The sequence below is a fragment of the Aethalodelphis obliquidens genome, unplaced genomic scaffold (genome assembly GCF_003676395.1).
Source record: "Aethalodelphis obliquidens isolate GAN/ISIS:26980383/991018 unplaced genomic scaffold, ASM367639v1 scaffold12, whole genome shotgun sequence".
Taxonomy (NCBI): domain Eukaryota; kingdom Metazoa; phylum Chordata; class Mammalia; order Artiodactyla; family Delphinidae; genus Aethalodelphis; species Aethalodelphis obliquidens.
Genome location: NW_020837956.1, coordinates 28,480,204 through 28,493,413, shown reverse-complemented (window position 1 = coordinate 28,493,413; position 13,210 = coordinate 28,480,204). Strand labels below are relative to the sequence as shown.

Here is a 13,210-nt window from a genome sequence, read left to right as displayed (position 1 = left end):
CAGGAGTGGGATTGCTGGATCATATGGTAACTCTATTTTTAGTTTTTTGAGGAACCTCCATACTCTTCTCCATAGTGGCTGCCCCAGTTTACATTCCCAGCAACAGTGTAGGTGGGTTCCCTTTTCTCCACACCCTCTCCAGTTAAATGTATTTATTGTTCATTGCTTCTTCATTTCTGTCTTCATTTTGATTTGGTTATATGCATTTCGTCACGTATCAGCCTCTACCTGGGTTGCAAACCACCCCCAACTGTCGTTTCCTAGATCCCAATTCTGTGGGTTAGTCAGCTGGGCTGCATTCAGTTGGGGGTTTCAGCTGGTCTCTCCTGGGTTCACCTATGCAACTGCAGTCAGCTGGTGGCTTGGTAGGGAGCCTTGGCTCCGGTCAGGTGGTCAGCCAAGGCCCTTTGTAGCCCCTCCAGCAAGCTTGCTCAGGCCTGTTCACATGGTGGCAAAGTGGGAGACTGGAAGATGCAATGTCCCCTGAGGCCTAGGTTTGGACCTCATACAGTGTCCCATCCATTACAGTCACTGGCCAAAGCAAATCATAAGGTCAGCATGGATTTGACAGAGGAAGACACAGACTTTATCTTTTTTTTTTTTTTTTTTTGCGGTACGCGGGCCTCTCACTGCCGTGGCCTCTCCCGTTGCGGAGCACAGGCTCTGGACGCGCAGGCTCAGCAGCCATGGCTCACGGGCCCAGCCGCTCTGCGGCATGTGGGATCTTCCCGGACCGGGGCACGAACCCGCGTCCCCCGCATCGGCAGGCAGACTCTCAACCACTGCGCCACCAGGGAAGCCCCCAGACTTTATCTTTTGATGACAGAAACTTCAAAGTATTTGTGTCCATTTGCAATCTTTCATGATAGCTTCATATTCCCTAAGTTATTTCATGCTTGTAAATGCCTTTCTGTTTTAATTAAACTCAAGCAACAACTATTCTTGGGTCTTGCTGTTTTTCCCCTCAGGACTTTGTGAACATTGCTTTTAGGGAAAAGACTTATGGAAAACCCGAGGCTGATCTGACTTTAACCTATTTTAAGAACTTTTTCTCTACTTTTGAACTTCAGTGTCTTAACCACAATATGTCTCACTGTCAGTCTCTAACAGATTTGCCTGGTATTAAAATATAACCCTGATATTTGGAAATTAAGTGGGGTTTTTTTATCATTTCAGGGAAATTTTTCTGTTCATACATTTATATATTCATTTCTTGTTACAAATCCAAAATAAGTTATAATTCATGATTCCTGTACTAGCTCTGAATATTTTTTCTCTGACATTTGATAGATTCTTTACTTCAGGGACAATGATTATTCTTATTTGAAACATTTTGTGCAACTACCATTGTAAAGCTAATGTAAAGATACTATTAAAAAGAATTTTTTTTGGCTGCGCTGCGCAGCTTGTGGGATCTTAGTTCCCTGACCAGGGATCGAACCCGCACCCCCTGCAGCAGAAGCCGGGAATCTAAACTACTGGACTGCCAGAGAAGTCCCTGGAACTAATTTTTTTGAAGTCATGTTATTAAAGTTTATTATAGCATAAATATTTGCAGAAAATGTGGCTGTTTCTTTTCTTTCTTTTTAAATTCTTTTTCCATGCCTTCATTGTGAATTTTTTCTGCATCTTATTTTTTGTTTAAATGAGTCTCTTTTTAGACAACTTTTTTTTTTTTTTTTTTTCAGTATGCGGGCCTCTCACTGTTGTGGCCTCTCCCGTTGTGGAGCACAGGCTCCAGACACGCAGGCTCAGCGGCCATGGCTCACGGGCCCCGCCGCTCCGCAGCATGTGGGATCTTCCCGGACCGGGGCACAAACCCGTGTCCCCTGCATCGGCAGACGGACTCTCAACCACTGCGCCACCAGGGAAGCCCTCTTTTTAGACAACTTTGCTGGCTTTTATTTTTAAAACAGATTTACAGGCCATGCAGTTTGCCTGTTTAACGTGTACGATTCAGTGTGTTTTAGCGTATCCACAGATATGTGCAACCATCAGACAGTCAATTTTAGAATATTTTCATCACTTTAAAAAGAAAACATACCGTAGGCTATCACTCTACTGTCCCTGATACCTCCTAGTTCTAAGCAACAACTAATTCACTTTTTTTCTGTGTAGATAATTTGCCTATTCTGGACATTTTATATAAATGGAATCATATTAGATGTGGGTTTTTGGTGACTGTCTTCTTTCACTTAGCATAATGTTTCAAGGTTCATCTATGGGGTAGCATGTATCAATACTTCATTCCTTTTTATGGGCAAATAATATTCCATTGTACAGATATGCCACATTTTGTTTATCCATTCAACTGATAGACATTTGGGTTGTTTCTACCTTGTGGCTTTTATGAATACACTGCTGTGAACATTTGTGTACAAGTTTTTGTGAGGAGTGTTTTGGTTCTTTGATTATGGTTTCTCTCATAGTGGGTTTGCTGTCTTTTGTGTGATGTATTCCTTCTCCTCCCACCCCACCCCTCCCCCCTTGTAGTACATCTGCCTAATGGAAAGGCCCCTTTTATTTTCTTGCTACTCAAGGTCATCCTGGGCAGACCTGGCATGCTTTCTTTTTGCTTTGAGCAACTGCCAGTGACATCTCTGATAGCGTTCTCACTCATCTGGGACCAATGTGTCTTCCCTTCAAAGCGTTAGTTTGAGTACTGGGTATAGTTTGAAGCCACTTTTCTGTAGGCTGAGGAAACCGTGGTGGGAGAAGGAAAGAGCTCAGTCAGCACTAAGTTGATTTCTTGCTGGATGACCTAGATCCTGGTCACTCAGTAGAGATTCTCTTAAACGTTCTTTGCCAAGGTCCATGACACCCAGTCAAAGGTCTGTTCCATTCCCCTGGGCTTCAGCTTGTTGTGTCAACTAAGAGTGTCCTGCAGGTGGCAAACTATGGTGACATCCACTTTGCCTCCTGGCTTGCCCTAGCGTAGCAGCTTGATCTGTTAGCATCCTGTCTCACTGCTAAAGTGAAGCAAGAGTCCTGACCAGCCCGTGCAGAGCTGCCATACGCCTCCTTCCCCTTCCAGGACAGAGCCCAATTATTTAAGGAATTGTATATTTGTAGAGGCTTGGTTTATAACAATTTTCCATTTTCAAAATTATGAGGAGAAATTTTTTTTAGATGTTCTTAGTCTGGTGAGTTTCTGTAACATGGAATAATCCCTTGCTCTCAAAGTGAAACATCCAGTCTCAAGTATAGCATTTCTCCAAAGCTTTTATTTCCAATCTCAAAGTGGTTTCTACAGTTTCCTTCTGTGATTTTGGTGGCATTCTAAGAAACACAAGGCTTGAATTCCACTCCCTTGCCCTAAAGCCTGTACAAAATAAAGAACCCCGCTGTTAGCTAAACCTTGACTATCATTGCCCTTCCAAGACAGGCAATTAAACAATGGGATCTGGATTGTGGTATGTTTTGGGTTTGGGGAACAGGTCTTGGGTAAGCTGTGGTGGCTGTGAGTTTACTTGCTTGTGTTCTCTAAATGTTTGTGCATAAAGCCTGGGCTGCTGTGATCTTATATATTCCATTGCCCCTGAAGGAGAGGCCAAATGAATTTTAGAGGGAGAGCCAGAGGGGTTTCCCTGAATATAAACATGCCTGGATAGGGTGGGTTTTCCCAGCTTTTTATGGTTTCTCAGAGGGAAAATCCTGGCCATTTGGGCGTAGTGGAGAGTAACAACTTCCTTGGCTTGAAATAAGGAAGGTCGGTCCTAGAAACCGGGAGATCTATGACTTTGCCCAATGTCTCTGACCAAGGCAAGGGCCAAACTGGAACAAGAGACTATGCTATCTCAGACACACCGCACTTCCATAATTCCCAGAGTCTGACTTGCATGCCATCGGGGTGCTTTCTGAGGCTGTGAGGTGAGTCAAGGAGTCAAACTATGTTCATAAATTAAAAAATAAATCACCATCAGTCCATAATGTCTAGGAAAATCTACTAGTATCTTCTGCTTTATAGACTGCCAGGGATGGAGATTTTGAAAGTAGATTATATTTTCTCATTTTGTCATTAAACTAGAGATGCATTCCCATGAGAAAAATATATATATAAAAAATATTATTGGAAACTTCCTAGTAGTGCAGCAGGCTTACTGTGAAATTGTGATTTATACTAAGAAATATATATTTGGTCGTAGGCCCCATTCCTGGCACAGAGCTCCTAAAACCCTTGGAATCTTCTATGTGAAAAGAGAAACAAAAGTGTCTTTTGCTATTCATAACAAGTCTCTTTCAACCACACCTGAGTTTACATTAAGAAGGTGACTTTTGGAAAACCTCTAAAGATGGGGACCGGTTGCCAGGGGAACCAATTAATTGGGTAATTAAAAGATTGCGGGCTTCCCTGGTGGCGCAGTGGTTGAGAGTCCATCTGCCGATGCAGGGGACATGGGTTCGTGTCCCGGTCTGGGAAGATCCCACATGCCGCGGAGCGGCTGGGCCCGTGAGCCATGGCCGCTGAGCCTGCGCTTCTGGAGCCTGTGCTCCGCAACGCGAGAGGCCACAACAGTGAGAGGCCCGCGTACCACAAAAAAAAAAAAGATTGGAACTTTCAGCCCCACCCCTTGACCTCCAGCAGAGCAAGGAGGGGCTGGAGATTGAGTTCCATCACCAAGTCCAATGATTTAAACAATCATGTCCACAAATGAAACCTCCAAAAACCCTAAACAACTGGAGTTTGGAGAGCTTCTGGGTTGCTGAACATGTGGGGGTGATGGGAGGATGGCACACGTGGTGACGGCATGGAAACCCTGCACCCCTTTCCTCGTGCCTTGTCCTATGCGTCTCTGCCATCTGGCTGTTCTGAGTGGTATTCCATTATAATAAACTGGTAATCTAGTAAGTAAACTACTTTCCTGACTTCTGTGAGCCTCTCTAGCAAATTATCAAAACCAAGGAGGTCATTGTGGGAACCTGGGAACCTCTGATTTATAGCCAGTAGGTCAGAAGCACAGGGGACAACCCGGACTTGTGATTGGCATCTGCAGTAGGGGAGGGTGGGCAGGTCTTCCGGGACTGGGGTCTGCTCCAGCCTTGGGTAGATAGCGTCAGAATTGAATTGAATTACAGGACACCCAGTTAATGTCCACAGAGAACTGGAGAATTGCTTGGTGTGGGAACCCGCCCTCCCCTACCCATGACATATTTGGTGACAAGAGGTGATGTATGGAGAGTAGCAGAGGGAGAAAAGAGTTTTTCTATTAGTTGGTACATGGAGGAATCAAAGAGTTTTTCCTATTCCCTCGCCCTCTGTGTTCATGGTCCCCTGTATGCTGCATGTGTCCAAGGGGCTTTAAGATAACCCTCCCATTGCTGACGCTCACAGAGAGGGCTGATCCCAGAGAGAAAACAGCGTGGCAGGGAAAACAGGACTGCCCTGTTGCACAGTCTTCTCGGGTTAACAAGTAGAGCCAACATTCAGCATTTTATAAAGCATGTTAGAGAGAAGCAAATCCTCCTTTGAAATACAGACATGAGTGAAAACTGAGAATCCTTGGCCATGAATAGTAACAAATGGGTTGAAGGAAGAGGTAAACCTCCTAGAGCAAACTACACCCTGTGGGACAATCTTGTCATGGACCCCACAAAGCTGGACATGGAGGAAACCTGAGGGGAAGAAACTATTCTCTTGGCCACACCAGTTACAGACTTTCACCAGTTTCTAAGTGAGAAGAAACTGGAGCCAAGATCAGAACCTTCTGCCCAGCATTTATAATTCATTGTCTTTGAGAATTTAGAGTAAATCGATTGTGGTTCTCATTCCAGGGCATGTGCTCTTACTAATCCTTTTGGTGTCTACACATAGTCCCACATAAAACCTCAAGATTTTGCTATAGATGATATCAGAGCTGGGAGAATCTTACTGCACTATTCAAGTCAAAAGTCTAGGGCATACATTTGTCAAAACAAGATGAGTAACTGCTCTTTCAGTGCTGCTTTAACGAGATTCTGTCTTAGAGTACCGTATGGTACATGCATCTCGTGATGCACACCTGTAGCGTCACCCTCCACGTGTGCCATGTGCTAACCTACATCTGCACCCACATGCCCCCCATCAGTGTCCTGTCTTCACTGTGCCCCTTGTGCACCTACATGCCCATCAACACCTTCGCAGGGTCACCATCGTCAGTGGGCTAAGATTACTAAGTCCAGGTCCTTGGCATGTCCTGATTTTCGTTTCCTTTTCAGAGAAATACAAGATCCCAGGGTGGAAAGCACTTACTCGTGGTAGCTTCCTCTTTGCTCAGATCAACAGTCTGAGTCATCACCGGAGGCATCTTCGACTTTTATCTTTCTCTAATACCACACATGCAATCTACCTGAAAATCCTGTTGGCTCTGCCTTTGAAATATACTCAGATTCCACCCATTTCTGACTCCTTCCACCATAACCGCCGACCACTGTGGTCTAGGCTACCATCATTCCCCAGGTGGATTATTGCAAAGCCTTGTCACCCTACCCCCACCCTTGCCCAGCTCTAGTCTATTCTGCACCCAGCAGCAAGTGTGTCCCTTTTATAACTCAAGTCAGATCATGTCTCTCCTCTGCTCAGAACCCTTTAATAGCTGCCCGTGTCACTTGGAATAAATCCAGAATCTTTACCATGACATTCATGATCTGGCTCCCAGCTATCTCTCAGATCTACTCCTCTTACCCTTACTTAAGCCACACTGGATGCTGGGCTGTTCCTAAAACACATCAGACACTCTTGCTCCAGGGTCTTTGTGTGTGTGTGTTTTTTAAAATAAGTAAATTTTATTTATTTATTTATATTTTGGCTGCGTTGGGTCTTCATTGCTGCGCGCAGGCTTTCTCTAGTCACTCATGTTCTTTGCAGCCATTTTGTATCCTCTTACTCTGATTGAGTTTTCTTCTTGGCACGTAGCACCGTCTCAAGAATTATTTGTTTATTTACGATCTGTCTTCCCATACCAGGATGTAAGCTCCATGAGGGCGGGGACTTTGTTGTGTTCAGTGCCGGACCCCAGCTCCTAGGACAGTGCTTGACACGGAGAAGGCATGTGAGAAATATGTGTGGAGTGAATGAATGAACTCCTTGTGGGAGGTGTCTACTCACACTTGCATGTCTGGGGAAAAAGCTTTTATAGGGATTTCCTCCAGACCCTCTGAAGAGAAGCCGTCAAGGAGGCCGCTGTCTGGCTCTGCTTTCGTCCTCACCGCAGCTGGCACCTGTCCCGGGAAAGTGAGGCTGAGGTGTGGGAGAGCTGGAAAAGTGAGATGCTTATGCCACTTTTTAGGAGTGCAGGCCCCGTGAAATGGAGCCATCTAAACCTGTCTGACAGGAGTGAGGGCGGGATTCTGTCCAGACTTGTCAAAATTCTGCCCAAACTAGAGAATCTCGGGGCCTTCCCAAGTCCTGATTCTGTCCGTGCCAAGTGAGACTTGCAGAGAGGGCACTGTGACAGTCCCAGAGTTCTTGCTAAGGGCCAGGGACCAGGGACTGAGACAGTGAAGGAATGGGGCATCATCCCTACACACAAAGGAGGTAGAAGCTGCAACCTGTTTTGCCATGAAACCAGCAGCTACAGCTAAGCAGAGTCTTACTTTTAGAGTCATCCATTCATTCGGTGAATATTTCCTGCATATGTGCTATGTGCTAAGCACAATTTTAGGCCTTATAGGACTGCTCTAGGAGCTGAAGGTTCTGGGATGTGGACCACGGGGCCACAGGGAGGGGCTGAAATTGGCTCAGGAGAGTGCCCAGATCCCCTTCAAGTCCCAGACCCCCTCCCGTCTCCCCTTGTCTCTGTAGGAGAGGCAGCTGAGGTATCCAGGGCTGCCTTTCCACCTCCAGCAGGGATCAACACTGCCTGGGTCGCCGAGGCTGCTGGTGACCCACGGAGGCATTGGGCAGCCTCTGAAGCTTCCTACCCCTTCTCCTCACCATGAGGGTCCCTCGGCCCCTCCTCCTAACTCCCTAAGGGATGGAGGGTCATCTCCATCACCTGCTGCCCTGTGCTCTGGACCCAGAGCTCCACCTGCTGACGGACTATCCCCTTCAGGAGAGACAGGAGAGGGCCACCTTATAAACCAGTCAGTCATGTTGGGAGTTTAGAATGGAGCCTGACGCCCAGAAGCCAGTCTTGACTCAAGCAGAAGTTTCCCCCTCTGGGTGCCTCCAGACCTGGAGGGCAATGGGAGATCCAGACTCTCCAGCAGGGCATGACAACGCTGAGGTCTTACGGGCTGGCCTCACCCATTCACCCTCAGGCACAGGGGCCTGGGCGCTAGCTCAGATTCTATAGGACTTTGGGAGTGGCAGGACTTCTGTGATAACTGTCTTTCTCCCTGGCAGCTGCAGGGGGTGTAAACACTTGAGTGGACGTCTGAAACAGCAGGTGAGGCTAAGAACTCACAACGGCTGATGTGATCTGGTTTCCAAAATTTGGCACTCCCTGCCTGGCCCGTGAAACCCATCCTGAGTTCTTGTGATGACCAGCCCGGTGGGGCTGGGGCTGTCCTCACGAGTAGATCAATGGCATTACTTTGGGTCACCTCTGGGGATGCTTTCAGCACTGCTGTTCTCTGACTCAAGAGAAGAGAGCTGTGTCTACTGAGCTTTTATTTATTTATTTATTTTTATTTATTTATTGTTTTTAATTTTTTTTTGGTCGAGCTGCGAGATCTTAGTTCCCCGACCAGGGATCGAACCTGTGCCCCCTGCAGTGTAAGTGTGGAGTCTTCACCACTGGACGGCCAGGGAAGTCCCTCTACCGGGCTTTTAGACTTTTCAGTTTCTCTATAAGAACACTCTGAGCTCTGAGCACAACACTTTGTATTTTTCAGGGCATATTTATACACGGTTCTTCGAGAGAATCCAGACCCACTGGTGGCCTGGCCAGAGGTTGGCGTTTGCAGAGTCTGGGCACTGGGGTTGTGCTTGAACCTCAGTTCTCCAGGCGAGGGAAGCTAGTGAGTGACAAGAAGGGTAAACCACAGACAGCAAAGCATTCCCGAGGGCCTCAAAATACCTGAAGGGAGGTGCTACCAAATGGGCTTCCACCTCAGAAAGAGAGAGGGAGGTGGGAGGTCGAGGAGGATCTCATGATTGTTAAAAATGAGTTTGATTTTTTTTTTAATGACCTTATCTGGAGGCCAGAGGTCGCTGAGATATGATCATTTGGGTGAAATAAGCAGGGTTGCTCCAGGGCTGGGGAGGTAAAATATTTCACAAAATCTGGGACATTTCTGCCTGGAGCCCAGCACCTCTGGCACCTCAGGCAGCAGCTTTGGACGCAAAGGAGAGAGAGCATTCTTGGGAACCATGGCATTTGCATAAGGGGCGCTGGTGCTAAGGCAGAGGAGAGTGCCCTCCCTGCAGGATCCTGGGAGGGGACTTGGAGGGGCCGGCAGGAGGGAGAACAGGGGGAAGGTGGTCCACACTGCCTGTAACTGCCCGACTGGTCTGTGAGCACACATGAGGCACCGCCTGAGAGCTCCTCAAAATGCTTAAGAAGTTTTCAGGGCCCTGGAGCCCAGAGTGGGCAAGTGGGAAGGAGAGTAGGAATCTGACTTATTGAATTTGCTCTAAGCGTGTGGGCTTCAGTAGTTGTGGCTTGCGGGCTCTAGAGCACAGGCTCAGTAGTTGTGGTGCACGGGCTTAGCTGCTCCGCAGCATGTGGGATCTTCCCAGACCTGGGCTCGAATCCGTGTCCCCTGCATTGGCAGGCGGATTCTTAACCACTGTGCCACCAGGGAAGTCCCCCCAAATTGCTGGCTTCTTGCCTCAGACACTAGTTTCCCTTTCCTGCTGACAGCATTCTACCCCTCATTTCCCATCTATTTTCTTCTTTCCCAGTCTTTGCTACCCTCTCTCTATTACTTCCCCTGCATAAGACCCCACGGGTGCTGGTGGGGAGAGAACCACGCCACCTCTTCTTTTGGCCTCTGTCTGATAGGCTTTGTAGAGAAGGTGTAGGTGGGAATGGGATCCCTGGGGAATTCTACTCCACTGAGAAGTCTCCGTGACACTTTACCTATTCACAAAGCTTCTTCATTACACGAGATAGCAACTGGTCATCATCGCGCTCCAGTAATGCCCGTTGGGGAGCACTTTCTCATATGCTTCCCCCACTCTGGACACCACCTCCTGGACCACAATTAGCAGCTGAGTCCACTTACCATGCCTACATGCGACTCCAGAGCCCTGCAGACTTGACTAACACGAATTAAGAAGGGTTCTTTAACTAAGACTTTTATTTATACAAGAAATATTTTTTTGATTATCTGAGACAATTGAAAACAACCAAAATACCTCACACAGTACACCGGCAGTCAATTATACAGTGATCACAAATTCTGTAGAGCTGCGCTGTCTGCTGTGGTAGTCAGTAGCTACACGGGCCTATTGAAATATTTTGATTAATGAAAATTAAGTAAAATTAAAAATGCAGACCCTCAGTTGCACTAGTCACATTTCACGTGCTCAATAGCCACATGTAGCTAGTGCTGCTGTATTAGTGCAGATAGAGAACATTTCTACCATGGCAGAGAAAATATATTACAACGCTGTTCCACAGTCACCCAATCTCTGAAATTGCTGAAAACCTTATCCAGCTGTGACTAATGAAAACAGTCCTGTCCAGTCCTGTCCATATGTTCCTCATCATTAATTCTGAAGTTTTCTTACCTGTGACCCTCATCCCATGTTGTCTGACCCACAAGGAGAAACTCTTGATATCTTTGCTGATCTGCTCATTACAAAGAATTCTGTCTTTCCATCTGCGATTGCTTGGAGTTTACATTTTAAGTGCAGAATCCTCTTCAGCAAGAACGGCTTTAGGGAGTGAATCCTAGGAGCTTGCATGAAAACCTCTCCTTTCTGGAACTTGGCTGAGTTGTCCTGGGAACATGTGTCCTGCATTTACACAAGTCTGAGTCAGTAAGGTGCCGCCTGCTTGTCCTTTGGTTCAGACGCCCTTGGGCTGTTGTAATCATTAACTCTTGCAGGAGGCTCAGAGCATCTGCTTCTCATCAACTAGAGGCAGCTGCTGTTGAAGTCCTGAGTTGGGGAGAAGAAATGGGTGAGAGGGTGGCAGTCAAGAGCTTGGGGGTGGGACACTGGGGAGGGAGGGAAATTGACCTGCAATGCAGTGTCCCTGATCAGCTCTGGCACCTTTGTGTCTCCACAGTTGTGTTGGTCCCCAGGGACAGCCCTGGGGCCAGCTGCATGGTCTGAGCAGCCTGCGGTCTCCTGGTCGTGCTGGGCACTGTGTGCTATACTGCGCTGGGCACCCTGGTTCCTGAGTCCAGGGGCCGAGTGTTCCACATTTACATCTCCCCTACCCATGGCTCCTTGTCTGCCTTTCTTATCACCTACACATTGGCCCTGATAACCTGCCAAAGCTCTCTGAGCTTGGCTTGAGTACGCACAACCCCAGGCCCTGGTCAGGCCACAACATGTCATGCTGGACTGCCTCCCATCCTGTGCCATTATCATGATGCTTGGGCTCAACACCCTGTGCTGAGCTGTCCCACCATGCGGAAGCCCTCCTCACCCACTTAGGCTCCAGCCCGGACACTTACCTCACTCCACTCAGGCTGTGACATCCTTTGCAAGCCAGCTGTTCCCCACGTGGCACCCTCCTTAGGCTCCAACCTCACAGGACGGGTCACTCTTTGTCTTAGTTCAGGCTGCTATAACAAAGTGCCTTAGACTAAGTGGCGTATAAACAACAGACATGTATTTCTCACAGTTCCGGAGACTGGACATCTGAGATCAGGGTACCGGCAGGGTTGGTTCTGGTGAGGACCCTCTTCCAGCTTGCAGACTGCTGACTTCTCGCTGTGTCCTCACATGTGGAAGGAGAGTGAGGGAGCTCTCCGGGGACCCTTTTGTTTACAAGGGCACTAATCCCATTCACGAAGGCTTCACCCTTATGACCTAATCACCTCCCAAAGGCCCCACCTCCTAATACCATCACATTGGGGGTTGGGATTTCAACATATCAATTTTGGGGGGACACGTTCAGTCCACTGCACTCTTTTACCCAGATATCCTCCTTACTCTGCTGAGGCTCCAACATCACTGCTTTCCTCCCCTCCCTCCATGCATGCCTGTTTTGCTTCTTGCCGCCAAATGTCTTTGGGACTGAATTGACTAGAAGGGAATTGACTAGAAGGGAAAGGGAAAAGAAAGAGGAAAAGAGGAAGGGGGATTGTGTCTTTATTTTTAACATCTAATATGTTTTGGCACATACTGACCACTTTGTGTTCACTTCCCCCGGTGCACAGTCTGTCAAGTTGCCTTTTATTTCAGGAACATTCTTGCATGATTTGTCCAGTTCCATGGTATTGTTTTCCTTCTTTGGGGACTCCAGTTCTGTGCTTGTTGCAGCTCCACTGTCTGTCTTCTCTGTGTATCAATGTCTTTAGGATTTATTTAAAAATGGTTTCTTTTCTATGCTTATTTCATTTCTATCCTCAAAAGATTTTGCTGTATTTTCCCCTGTATTTGTACCCCCTCCCCTGTACTCCTCTGCTTTTGTTTTGATTTCTGTGATGTTTCTTTTTTTCTCATACCTCTTTTCTGAGTTCTGCAAATTTGTAAGATCAAGTTTTCTCTTGTCTTCTCACCATTTCTTCTCTGGGACTACATATTTTTTTAAATTCATTCTTCCTTATTGAGGCTATTTCTTTATTAAGTCTTTGAAAGTAATGGCCAAATGTTTGGTCAAAATTTTCACCTATTTCATGGCAACTTGATTGGTGATCCATTGTAGCTGGTAAGTTTTGCAGCAATTCCCTGCCTGTTTTTATTTTCCCCTCTTTGAAGTAAAGCTGGCTGCCTTTGAATTTCTCTAGTTGACCTATTTGTTGGGGTTTGCTTCAGGGGACAAAGTTTTGCTAATGTTTTTCTCATATTGGTTGTTGCTAGGTTGTTTCACTTCCCCCCAAAGAGGTCTCTATCCTGTCCTCCTAACTATCACAGCTCTTATATTGTATGCAAGGGGTACTGATTTATTATTTCAAGTTGAGCCTTTTACCAAAAGCAAGTTTTCATGCGGGGGTTTCTGGGATCTGTTCCTTCTGGGCTGTTTTGCATTTCATTTCCCTTCTCTACTCCAAGGGGCTTTCACAACATATTACCTTCATAAAGATTATGAAGTAAACTTAGCAGCTTTCGGTAGCATTTATGCATTTTTGAGTTGTGGGTTGTATGTTTCCTAGTTTGACAGAAAAG

At 46.8% G+C, this 13,210-nt stretch overlaps 1 long non-coding RNA gene across 1 annotated transcript; it reads right to left on the bottom strand.

The window, feature by feature from the left end:
• Window positions 1-10,201: 10,201 nt before the first annotated feature.
• Window positions 10,202-11,808, bottom strand: LOC113624009 (uncharacterized). The gene is made up of 2 exons (XR_003434165.1): window positions 11,554-11,808; window positions 10,202-11,029 (listed from the first exon to the last, which is right to left on the bottom strand). It is a non-coding gene; the product is annotated as an uncharacterized LOC113624009 (long non-coding RNA).
• Window positions 11,809-13,210: the final 1,402 nt, after the last annotated feature.